The sequence below is a fragment of the Pollicipes pollicipes genome, unplaced genomic scaffold, assembly GCF_011947565.3.
Source record: "Pollicipes pollicipes isolate AB1234 unplaced genomic scaffold, Ppol_2.1 Scaffold_4002;HRSCAF=4701_pilon_pilon_pilon, whole genome shotgun sequence".
Taxonomy (NCBI): Eukaryota; Metazoa; Arthropoda; class Thecostraca; order Pollicipedomorpha; family Pollicipedidae; genus Pollicipes; species Pollicipes pollicipes.
This window is the reverse complement of record NW_023596420.1, coordinates 42706516-42719725: the sequence shown is the minus strand read 5'-3', so window position 1 is coordinate 42719725 and position 13210 is coordinate 42706516.

The window sequence follows — 13210 nt, the reverse complement described above, 5'->3', positions numbered from 1 at the left end:
TACTGATCCCAAGGATGTGGGACTTACAGCATTCATAAGTCAGAGATTTTGTATTTCTGATGTTACGTGGACAAGGATCTACGGATTCCGGTGTATGTTGGGACAGGGATCTAGGATCAAAGGCTCACGTACGTAGTAGCCTTCGGGGGCACGTGATCCTCTTCCCGTTACCAAATGTATGGCATGCATCATTATCTACGCGACTTAATGTTGGCAGAAAAAAGTTTGAGGCAGGCGCTTAAAAATAAGAGGTTTGAGAAACACATGATGCTGTTTTACAATACACTAGAAATTGCATATGTCTGCAGTGCGCTTAGTTTCAAGTGAAGTTTGTAGTTATTGTGCCTCCCCCCACACCCCTTCATTGTAAAATCCTGCGCGTGTCCATGTCTGGGACATTTCGTGCAACCAGCACAGGGATCTGGAGCTCTCAGTGTTGACAGGACAGGAATCTGAAATGTTTGATATTAATTGGACGAGGTTCTAGGACTTATCGTGTTATCGTGACAACGATTGCGCCCTATCGCCGCTGCTGGAGTGGGTGTCTGAGGCCACCAGCATTACCGGAACAGGGACCAGGACTTCCGGTGGTCTGGGAAAGTAACATGTGACGCCCGGTTTCAGCGGACAGAGAGTAGGCCTGAACCGCTCATACTTTTCCTGGCAAGCGTCTCATCAATTAACACAGACTTGAGGGTTTTGTTAGCAAGAGAAGCAGACTTCAACACGCTGCCTCATACGCTGCAGCCCGCAAGCCTGGAGGACCAGTGACAGCGCAAGTGACCCGCGCGCCAGCGTAAGGCAGCCTCCGTGTCGGTGTCCCCGTGGCGGCTGCTGCGATGCGAAATGCACACAGCTTGCACTTACAGCCGGGCTGTCGTAACGAGCGTTGTTCTCACTTACGGTCTCGCAAGAACCGCAACGGTAAAAATCGCAAGCCTTCGTCCCGTCAAATATTGCCGCCAGGGCTTCAAACGCTGTACCCACTTGGGTAGCTACGCACGTGGCAGTCTTACTCATCGATGTTGCCGCCTCATGCCTCATGTGTGGCTCTTGGCACAAACAGCTTCCTGCTGCAAATTACAGCTGGACCTCCCGCCTGCGCGGTTTACGGGCAGAACCACGTGACGCCCGGCGCTCAGCAGGCCTCCCCTACCCCTCCCTCTCCCCCAGTCGCGCTAAGGGTGTCACCACGACCACCGAAGGCCTCCTGCAACGTCCGTCCCAGAAGAAACGTCGCTGGTGAAAACGCCGAGCGCTGGCGCTGCGCCTGGCCTCGGGCGCCTCTTGGACTCCTGCCGCTTCGGCTGCGTGTCGTCGCATGCGACGCCTGTCGTTCAGACGTCGCTGCTGCCAGGTGATGGGTCACGCGTGTTGTGCCGATGGTGGACACGTGCCTGCCCTCGCTGGCACCGGCTCCGTTCCGGCCCGACCCGCCAGCGGGCTCTCGACTTTCCCGCCCGGCCTTGCGGCCCTCGGGCGTAGCCCGACGGTATTGGGGCCACGTGCCATCTCACTGACGCCGTGCGGGTGCTCCTGGCGGGTAATGGCAAGAAGTCGTACTGGATGGCTTTCCCGGACACGTCGTCTGCAACAATTAGTGTTTACTCGCCAAAATAAAATTCGATTCCATCATAAAATGCGTCTTTCAATGGGTCTGGACGTTAATTATCGGCATTGCCGTCACCGCGATTGAGTTGGCAGAGCGTAGTGTGTCCTGACAAGGGATTCAAATGGAAAAAGTCGAAGATAAAATGCGAGGAGATAGAAGTAACAGGGGATAACAATCAAATGCTGCGGGTGAATTGGAAAAAGGTTAACATTGAGATAAACTTAAAAAGCCATGCCTCCAATCTCTTACATGGTTCAGTGTTTCTGCAGTGTAAGGTGTGCCAGGCATTTAGTTGATTTGCAATTGTCTTGCAATAAAAGTACACGTTGAAGTCGTTTACTACGAAGTATTTTGAATGCACGCTCGGTCATGAACCTTGATTACGGATCCCAAATTCGCAAGTGTAAAACGGTCACCAGATGCCAGCAAGTATTAGCATCGCGTATGCAACGCTCATTTCTCAGACCAGAAGTGATGAAATCATATCCATTGTCCACGCTTTGATTCCACAAATGACAAGAAATCACTGCAGATCAACAGAGAAGTACAATACGATCCTTGAGGATTAAACATTTATCTATACCAAGGACTTCGGCTTTGTATGTGGACCGGTTCACCTGTTTTGCGGTAACATCCTACTTTGTGTGTGCCAAAAGGAAATGATCACCTATGAGAGTCTGAGTGTTCATTAAAGAGTAGCTGGCTGGATGCTTTTGATTCGCCAACATACGACACACTTAAATCCCTGCTCTCACACGTCAAACACGTTACACAATATATTACAAGAGACGTCAAATATTTATCTTTCAAATCTACCAAGCGTACATTACAAATTCGCTTAACAGGTGAGCATACAGGTTGTGAAAACCCGATCGAACTAGATTGTTCTTAAGGTGCGGTGATTTTCCAGGTTAAAAGAAGATTAAGGTTACATTTTTTGACTGCGGATTTTATCTTCACACAAAGCTCCATCCGCACAGCGTAAATTGAGATAGCCTCCAGCTACGACAAACCATATTTTTGTTTCATTTACCGATTCCGCTGGTGATGTCGATAATGCTGATCTCGTTGGTGCTGATGTTGATGTTCTTACTGATACTGACGTTCTTGCTGAAGCTGAAGCCCTTGCTGATGTCCATGTTCATGCAGTTGTTGTTTTTCTCGGTGGGACTGCTTTACTCGATGTTGTTAACTGGCTTCTCAATGAAGGCGGCGTACAAGTTGTTACGAGTAGCTGTTCGCCTTGAGTAAGTCTTTCATTTCTGACGCGAGCGCTACTTTGCAATGTCATTAGATGGCACGTTCATGACGTGCGGAAATTCTGGGCGCATGTCGACCTTTTGTGCCGACGTGGGATGGGCAACGGCGTCTATAAGGCGTAAGAACTGCAACGATGCCCGTAGCACACCAGCCCATCCCACGCCGACAAAAAAGGCCGCCACTCGTCCAGAGGTTCGGCGTTCCATGGACATGCCGTATAGTGATGCTGCAAGTGACCGCTCGTGTCAAAAATATCAAACGTTTTCGAGGCAAACGGCCACCCCAAAAGACTTGAACGACGCTTACATCGGGAAGTCACTCAGCAACATTGAGTGGAATAACAACGCTGAGGAAAACAACAAGAGCGGAAGCACGAGCATCAGCAAGAGCTTCAACATCAGCAAGAACGTTAAAGTCAGTAAGAACACCAGCATCAGCACCAACCAGATCAGCATTATCGACTTCACCAGCGGGATCACTAGATGAAACAAAAATTGAATGTGTCATACCTGGATGGCTTTCTTATTTTGCTCTGTGTGGATGAAGTTTTGAGTGTGAAGATAAAATTAGGTGTCAAAAAGCATGACATACATGTTCGGTAGCATGGCAAAACCGTAGTGATTTTCAAAACGGTCCGGTTCGGTCGGCTTTTCCACAACCGGTTTGTCCATCCGGTAAGCGAATTTGTAAATATTCATGTCAGGTTTGGAGAGCAAATGTCCGGCGTTTTGTGTAGTGCATCCTATAATGTGTTCGGCATGTGAGAGCATGGGTGAAAGTGTATCGCGTGCTGGTGAATCTAAAACACCATTCGGCTACACTTTAACGAGCATGTTCCAGACGCAAAAGCAAAACTCCCGAGACTCTCCTTAGTGACCTTTTTTTGCACATCAAGGCTATGAAATTCGGCGTGATTAGATCCTACTGCCTGTTAAAATGTGTGAATCCATCCACATGCGCTAATTGAAGCCTCTCCTAATTATGAACATTTCATAAGGAAAATCATGTAGTTTTCATCTGCGCAAAGCTAATGTATTTATGTGTAACTAATTACTTACTGTGTAGAGTTTTACCGCTACGCAAGGAACTGAACTAATAGTCACCCCGCTACCCATTCCTGGTCTGTTATGCCTACCCACTACCCAACCGATCGTATTTTTTCATCGCATTAGTTCCAAATTTCGGAAAATGTGTCACCAAAGTTGCCTTTTTTATGAAAATTGCAAAAAGTGTAAGTTGCTAGGTACGTTTGCGTGACTAAACATTATTCACATAGACAAGACAGTAGTAACAGCCTTATTCCTCGGAGAAAAACCAGGATAATGCACCTACAATCCCGGTTTTTCTCCGAGGAATAAGGCTTTTGCTACTGGCTTATCTAGTAAAACAAGAGGCATGAGTAGAGCTGTTTATAAATAAAGCAATCTCGAACAGCACCCCTGTAAAATAGTTTCAGAAGTGTCCACCCGACCTTTCGTAAACATCTCACACATACCCGCACCCATACCTGTGATCTTCGTAACATTTGTGCCAAACCCAATCCATTAACCATTCCATCCGAGCACCCATTCGTGTACACAGTCCGTGATGTCCTCCACTTCCCTGTTCGGCCTGAACTTATCTGAACTTATCCGCCCTGCACTGCCCAACCCCGGCTATCTGCCTCCAATGTGGCCCATTCCACGGCGCTGACCGGTCTGGTCTGGTCTGGTCTGGTCTGGTCTGGCGTACCCTCTGCCCAGCGGGCCTACCCCGAACACGGACACGCACGCGCCGAGCAGACGTCCCGTCGCGCGTGAACTTTCATTGCTGCGCACACACCGACTCGTCCGTCCCAGTTGCCGCCTCAGCGCGCGCGGCGTCACATTCTGACGCATGCGGCCGCTGTTGGGTCACGTGATCGGGGGCGCTTACGTCAGCGGGACAGTTCCGCAGTGTGGCCCCCTTCACCGCGCGCGGGTCACGGTGGACAGGTCACAGCGGCTGTCGGGGGTGACGGGTTGGGGGTCGGGTGGCCGCGCGGCACGGCCCTGAGGCCATGCCCCGAGGGCAATTCGGACCGCCGTTTGAAAACGGAAGTTAATGGATTGTTAGTTTAGTGGGCGAGCTGGCGACTCAAAGGCAGATATGGTAATATCATCAACGTACACCACGTTAGCTGCTTAACTTAACTCTTAACACTTGCGTAAGTGCTAAATCTAGTGATTAACACTGTTGGAGGATACTGAGAAACGTTGGTATTGTCTGGCGGCCAGAGCGACGATTTTTGAAGGCCCAAGAGTTATGCTGATTTCAACGAGGTTTGCTGCAGTTATGGTCGTGCGGCCATGTGGGGAGTATGGCATGCCACATTCTCCAACCGTTAGAGACGAAGCACAGATCCAGGGGCGACGGGAGTTTTCTCAAGTTGGGGAACGTGAGCCATTTTTTGGTCATTTTTCCATTCAACGTCAATGGGTTGAATGCTAAGGTTTCAGGAAATCCTCGCCATCCCGGCGTCCCTGCTCTTGGATCTCAGCACATTTTCCTTTCGGTCTGAGGAAAATTGCTCAGTGTCCTTGGCCCCAGCATGGCACGTAAGTATAACTCAAGGCTATCTCGCTACTCTGCCGTGCCCAGATATATTTTATATAACTGCGTTAGCGTACCCCTCTCATCCCCGCTGTAACGTGTGGGGGAGAACGTCACATAGATTTCCCATCAATATGGATATCCGCTGTCTTCCGGCAGTCTGCAGTCTCGGTCACAGGGTGAGACATTTTCTGCGCTTCCCAATCAACCGTCCAAAGCAGTTCACCCCGGCGTGCCATCCTGCGCCGGCGCCATTTGTGAAAGTCATGCCGGCTCCGCCGAGATAGCATCTTGTAAGACGCGATTGGTTTACGGGCGTCCGCTGGTGGCGTTATGAGCGACTACTGACGACGTGCTCGGCGGATGAGGAGCGGCCACCAGTCGGCCAGCCGGCGCCGTCTGCAGCGCGCTCGGAGGCTGCATCCCGCCGTGACGTCATGGGGCCGGCGGCGGTGACCGACGTCGGCCGCGTTATGTGCAGCTATTGGCGGGCCGCTGTTGGGATAAAGAGATGGACGCCGTGGTGACGCAGCAGACGAGCGCGCCAGTCGCGATGACGTAATCAGGGCGTGAGGTCAGTCAGTCCGTGCATTGGAATTTGGACCGGCGCTTTACAGATAGGAGAGCGGGTTGCCGGTGCTCTGCTGTCCATGCTTTGTTGTGCGGGAGTGGGAGACACGGCGAGAAGCCACGAATAGGTTGCTTTTAGGCATTAATAGCGAAGCAAGATATCATTTTATGATGGGAAAATAACAGAACGTGACGTGACCACTTGTTAAAACTGACCGTTATGCTATATGTTGAAAGTATTAACTAGCATTCATTACATCCATACATACACACACATATATATATATATATATATATATATATATATATATATATATATATATATATATATGGGTGTGGGTGTATGCATATACATATACATATATATGTGCATCGCTACATCACTACCTACATCTGTATATTATCTTGTGAACCTGTTCTCCACTACATGACGAGGTGTTGGCGCCCTCCATACGACATACCTGGATGTTAGCCTGTGGCAGTGTCAGCCAGGGGTGTAATTCCACACGTTGTGGGGGCTGAATAGTGAAAAATGACCCAGCCTACCTTGGAATATGAAAACAAACAGATTTATCCGCAGATATAGCCCATTTTACTTCCAAACTTGGGAGGTTTGAGCCCAGGCTGGGGGGGGGGGGGGGCTGAAGCTTCCTTAACTGAGGAAGAAAACCACACCCCTGATGTCAGCTCTATGCTTTTGTTGGTTGTTGAGAGAGGTGGCCGCACCAGTTTTCGATAGAGGGGACGAGATCGTACAGCCATCACGTCACTGGAATAAACAGAATTGGGCGAGAAATCATGCCTTCTATAACTGGCGTGCCCAGGAGTGCTCACAATGATGCAAATTCCTAGTCTGTCTTGAGTTACATCACCGTAAGCGTCAAGCAACGGAGCGCAGGAGCCGGCGATGAGAGCAGGGCCCGAGACCCGCAACTTTCTGAAAATTTAAAATTGGCGCTTTGGGCGTTGACCGGAAAAAAATCAAAATGGCCGTCATCTTCTCTCGCCTTCCCAAAAGTGGGCGGACATCCGTTTCTCCATGCCGGAGCGGAACAAAAATATTGTCGCAGAGTCACAGCATATTCTCAGCATAGTGCATTTTATCATCTAGACCAGCTGGACATATCATGCATCAGTGCATGAATGTGTGTATGCACAGGCGGCAGACGCTTCGCAGGAGGATATTTCTCGCATTACCCCCGCGGCTACACTATGGCTTGGACTACGACTTGGACGGAATGTTTTGGACAAGAAGTTCAAAACCTTCTTGTTTGCTGGTATGTTTTGCTTATATATGGATAGCAGCAAGATAATCTGGTCATTTATTACGGTGCGAATTAAACAGCTCAAAGATCCGTTACGTGGGGATCACAAAGCTCACGTACATCTTCCAGGCCTGCACCACTACCGTTTATGATGCGGCCCTACGCTCCGTCAAACGTTCTTTGATTTGATGCGCTTATACCGGCAAAAGCGACTGCGGCGTATACCGGACCATGGGTCAGGCGAAGGCGAGCACTCCGTCTATTGGGGGACAGTTGTAAACGCTCAAAGATGTTTTAGTGAACCGTGAAAAGAAACGACGTGATGCCCGCGAAATATCCGACAATATTTCCCTAGGCCCGCGGCCGAAGTATTCCCGCAGGGTCCAGATGGCAAAAAAGAAATCTCGAAATGTATGCGGTGTATTACGAATATGTCTGGCAATCATGCAGAAATGCGGGTACCAGTCGCTCAGGGGCAGTATTTTGAAAATGTTTTTTGCCGGTCCGGCCAGGCAGTGCTGGAATGTTCCCTGAAAGCCACTCCGGTGCAGGTTATAAGACCATAGAGAGCTTGAAGATTAAACAAAACGAGTAGATGCGCATGAAACACGTGACGGGAGAAAACTGCAATATTGACCAAATCTGTCCATACTCAAACAACTTATGAGGGTTCTAGCTTTTGGACTTTGACCTTAAATTTATATCGGTCAGTGTTATGGCTCTCTTTGAATTTGATACTTCCCCTCGGGTGGCATTAAAAAGTTACTTAAAATTTCATATCGCTCCACTCCGCCGTTTTTGTTCATTTTGTTCTCTTTGCTTCTTTGTTTTGTTGCTTTTTTGTTTTGTTTTTTGTTTGCTTTTTTTGTTACATTCAAAAGGATTCAAGGCAGGCAATCAACAGAAAACATACACAAAATTTCAGGGCGCATTTGTTCGCGTTCCAAAGGTTATGGAATAGCATGAGTATGTAAGAGGTGACACCACGTGATGTTCATAGGCTCCCCCATTGACGAGGGAACTGTCCCCCCCCCCCTCAATCCGTTAACAGAGGGGGACATGTCCCTCCCCCCCCCCCGTGGCGCTGCCCGTGGTTGTTGATACAGCCTGACAGTCCGTACCCGGCGGGGACTATGCGGGGATCAACCGCCCCCTTCTCTTGAAGCTAAACACTGTGCGCTTACGTCAGTCACTGGCCTCAACCAGACCGTAGTCATCTGGCTGTGTGTGCTTTCTGGGAAGTAATCGCTCCGACAAATCCTGTTTCTGTGTTCCTGTCTCTCGCCGACCCTGCACAAGCCTGCGTGTCATGGTTGGACGTGGCTGGAGTGACTGTTTCCCGGACACACTCGCAAGCTGTAAGCGTCTTTCGACAGCGCTGATTTCGACACTCGCACAGAAAGTAATTCCGCGTTTGCTAGATAGCTGTTTGCGCATGCTTGCTTGCGTTGGAACGTTCTGTGGCTATTGTTTCAACACTACTGAGACTTGGAATGCGAAGTTGAGAGCAAAACATATGTGTGCGATGCTTCGATGTACGCATTTGTATCTTCATTCAACGCCGTCCAGTAGCGTGGAATGTATTTCAAAATATCCACAAATGCATTGAAGTGATGGGGTTGCAGTGCTTTACCAATGCTTTCTCTACAATTCCTCACATTTATATGCATGTACATAAAAAGTTTGTATATTTTGTAAAGTTGCATGGCGCAAACTGCACAGTTTGTTACAAAGTACATATAGGGTAAGTCACATCTAGTTCGTTGCGGTTTTTATCTATTCGTTGAGGGAGATAATCGGATTTAGCGCTCTCTAACGCACCTACGGAACGTCACGCATTACGTGCTTATTAAGTACGCATAAAGAACGTGCCACCGTGCACGTGGCAGCGGGGACGTATTTGTCGGCCGGCCCGTCACGCTGCCGCTCCAGAGTCACTCGCGCGAAAAGGTCGTTCTCATTTAAACAAAAAGCTCCTCACTCTTCCATGTGCCGGTGCTTGCCCCGAACGCTCCTATTAACAGTGCCTCGTTGGTGTGTTATTTTAGGCGTGCGTGTTGGCTGTGCGATGAAACAAAGTACATGGCAGGCAGATGGCGGACTAGCACAAGGCAGATGCAGAAGGCGGATGCACAGCACAAGGCAGATGTACAGTCTAAGACGAATGGCATATGTTCGCAAAATATAAGTTGTGAGTAAATCAGGTTTTGCAAGCAAATACGGATATTGAAGAAACGCATCCTACCATTTGCGCTTGTAGGCGTTTAACGCTCGGACGTTTATTTGTCATGACTCAGAAGCTCATGGCTACAGTGATTGCAATTTTCAGGGCACTTCAACAAATTCCTCATCATTCTGTGAGAAGGAATTAAGGCTGGGGTACCACTCAGATTAAAATGACGCCACAGAATTAGTGTACGAATGGTAATCATTTTCTCCCGATTGTGTGCGTGTTCAATAGTACTTCTACGACGCTGACCTCGTGCATAGGTCAAAGCAAGTCACGTGAATCAAGGTGGTTTACTTAGGCGGAAAAGTCGTTGCACATGATGTACCAGTGATGTTTCATGAGTGGGAAGCCTGGGTAGCACCGGTTACGGATAAAACCGGCCACTTCCTTCATGAATAAAGTGTAAATAAAGCAAGTTCAGCTGACTTTCTTTCCGCTGAGTGTCGCGCGGAAGACGTAGAGAGTAGGAGATATGGAGATATCCTAGTTTGAACCGGTCTTAGATTGAACCGATATTCTATGCATGATCTTGCATTATCCATTTGCGGGTGCGTTGTTATATCCAAACGCAATGTTTTCGATGTCTGCGCTTCTCGGGGAAACCCAAAAACTATGTCTAATGTGTTTATCACGTTGTCTGAAATCAAGAAAGCAAATATTTCAGCGTCAATTCAAGTTCGCATTATTGTGTAACCCAGCGTCATGTTTTGACGGTTATGATATCTAGATTTGCAGTAAGCTTTTGGTGCCATGATATTGTAGAATGATAGACATTGTGGTAGGCATTGTGAGCATTGGCGTAGCCAAGGGGATTTTAGGGGTTTATACCCCTCCCCAATGGAAGCGGCGGCCCTCCCCCTCCCCCCCCCCCCCCCCCCCCTGAGGCGGAAGGCTCCAATGCTTTTAGGCAGTTTAAGACATTTGAAAGGTTTCTAAAGCGTGAAAACATGACCCTGAGGAATCATAATAGGATACCGAGCCTAAAGTGGTCCGCCAAAGAAATGGCCCTTGGCTGAAAGGGTCCCCTGTACACGGATTTGATTCCTCCTGTGCGAATTCCTGGCTATGCCACTGAGCGCAAATACTCTCTTCATCAAAAGCATGCCACGAAACTACGGCAAAAAAACGAGCCTCTGCAAATAATAACCATAGGCACTGAAAAACGTCGTCCGTGCCGTGTAGAGGGGCAAATAACTGAGGGAAGCAGCCAAATGGTTTGGTCCAAACCCCAAAGTTATTGTTTTCCAAAGCTGATGTAACCCCGTTATCTATAACCAGCACGTTTTGCTTTGTTTTCGTTTCTTGCAAAAGAATGCAAAAAGACCATGTTTTGCAACGGAGGACACAGGAGCCCCTCATTGTGTCAGGGACCCCAAACATTGCAAATCGCGGACCCTGGCCTCGTTTCTACTTGGGAAATGGATCTCAAGGGCTTGGACGGACGTGGAGCCGACTGTTCGGTGTTGTAGTCTCTGACCGACTTAGACACACGTATTGTCTCAGGGGTTCCTCACACGGTGCAAGAGGACCTCTGACTGATATTTCAGGTCACGACTCCACTGTCCGCGATTCCTTTTGTGACCTACAGTCAGCCCTTTTGGTCCTTATGCCTCCAAGCCGGGCCTTTGATCGTCGGTTCCTGTGGGCCACGGGGCCCATCTTCGGGCCTCATTGAACGCTTCGCTTGGTCTGCTCGAGGTCCTTGCGAGCACAGGGCCCTCCATTAGGCGCTGTGGGCCCCTGACAGATATAAGGCTCCGGCCAGTGTAAATCATTGGCCCGACTTTATAGCTGATCGGGAAGTATGCCCTCAGGTCCATATCGACACGGAGCTGACTACGTGGCGCAGTGGTACCTGACCGACATATAGACCCATGTCGGCTCAGAGGGTCCCCAGTCGGAGCAAAGGGCCCTTCGACCGTTATTTGAGGGTCCGTCTTCGCGGGTCCGAGCCCCTGAATAAAACTGCGACCGGCTCTTTATACCTTTAGATCCTCCAATCGGGTACCTGATCGTGGAACCCGGTGGGCCCTCCAGGCTCCTCGGGCCTCCTCGAGCACTGCCTCTGGCCGAATCGGGATCCCCTGATAGCAGAGGGCCCCTGTTAGGCGCTGTGGGGCCCCGAGCAATGTAAATCGCCGGCCCCGGCTTTGTCCTTGCTTGGAAAATGAGTCATTAGAACCATGCCGCCACGAAGCCAACTCTGATTTATAGGTGGTGTCTGGCCAAAATATAGGCCCTTACTGACCTCAGCAGGCCCCTGATCTGCGCGCAGGGCCCTCTGGCTGGCATTGGAGTGCCTGCCCCTGCGGGACGGGGCCCCTGATTTAGACCTCTTGCTGACCTTTTGAGCTCTTTGGACTTTCAAGTCTGGTCCTTAATCGTAGGTTCTGAGGGGCCCTTGGGGCCCCTCGGAACCTGAGGGAGTGGGTACGTGCTTCCTGTGCCCCCCCCCCCCCCTGCATGCCTGCGTTACTAGAGCCCAAATCAACATTGGGGCCTAAGATATTCGCAGAAGAGTACAGACTGACACTCATGCGACTGCGGAAGTGGTTTTCTGTTGCAGAGCCTGTTTCATTGCAATGCCTGACACGCTGGGGCTGTAGATGAGTCACAGCGTGTGTCTTAAGAAATTCAGTGAGGTCATCATGTGAGGGTATTTGGGCCTCATCCTAGATCATGCCGATTTGACTCTGATGAAATGACAACCCAATGTGGACAGCGCAAAATGCACCGACTGTTGAGTAAAACGTGCTTTATGTTCCCTCTGAGACCGAAGCTGATTTAACGCTTGTTTCAGAGCCTTACATTGGTGCTTCGCGTCTAGGATGCATATTCAAGGGTATTGTCACAGGCCAAACTATGGGCCTAGTGGTTTTAATTAAAGTCGGAATTAATTCAGGACAAACGGCTCGACTCGGCCATCGCACTTTTAAGATGCCTACGTCCTCGTTACCACTGGCTGCACGTCCACATAGCTCCAGCAGCAAGCATCGTGATTCTTTAGAAGTTACGCTGTATGAGCTACGCACACGAGCTATTATTTTTTTTTTCAAATAGGTGGGTTCTCGCTGCAACATGTGGCATGATGACAACTCAACGCAATTTGATTGAAATGAAAAACGTGAAATTTCAAATTCTGAAAAGGTTGATGGACACGCATCGCAACCGTGCGCACACCTCGGCGTCCTGTCAGTGCAGCGAGCATGACTAACAAATTCTGACGGAAGAGAAAAACACAATAGGATTGGAACAGGGCGTGTCGGAGTGCACAGGCAGCCACGCTCTCTCATGCGCCAACAATGGATCCATTTTTCAGGATTGCTGCCAGATCTGCGCAGCCAGACGCATGAAGACGTGAAACCAATCGCACGTTGTAAGCGATTGCACCGGCTACGGGTCACTAACAGGCCTGAAAGCGGCCAGACCCATAAGTGGCAATGATAGGCCGGAAAGCGGCCAGTACCACCTGTTCTCAAAATCTTCTCTGATACATGGCGCTGTGGCCTGAGCCCTGGGGGGTTGAGCTCTGAAGGGTACGTAGGCGTGCAGTTGCATTTATTTTGACCAACATTCGTCTATTTTATATATTATATAAATACATGCATATATATATATATATATATATATATATATATATATATATATATATATGTGTGTGTGTGTGTGTGTGTGTGTGTGTGTGTGTGTGTGTGTGTGTGT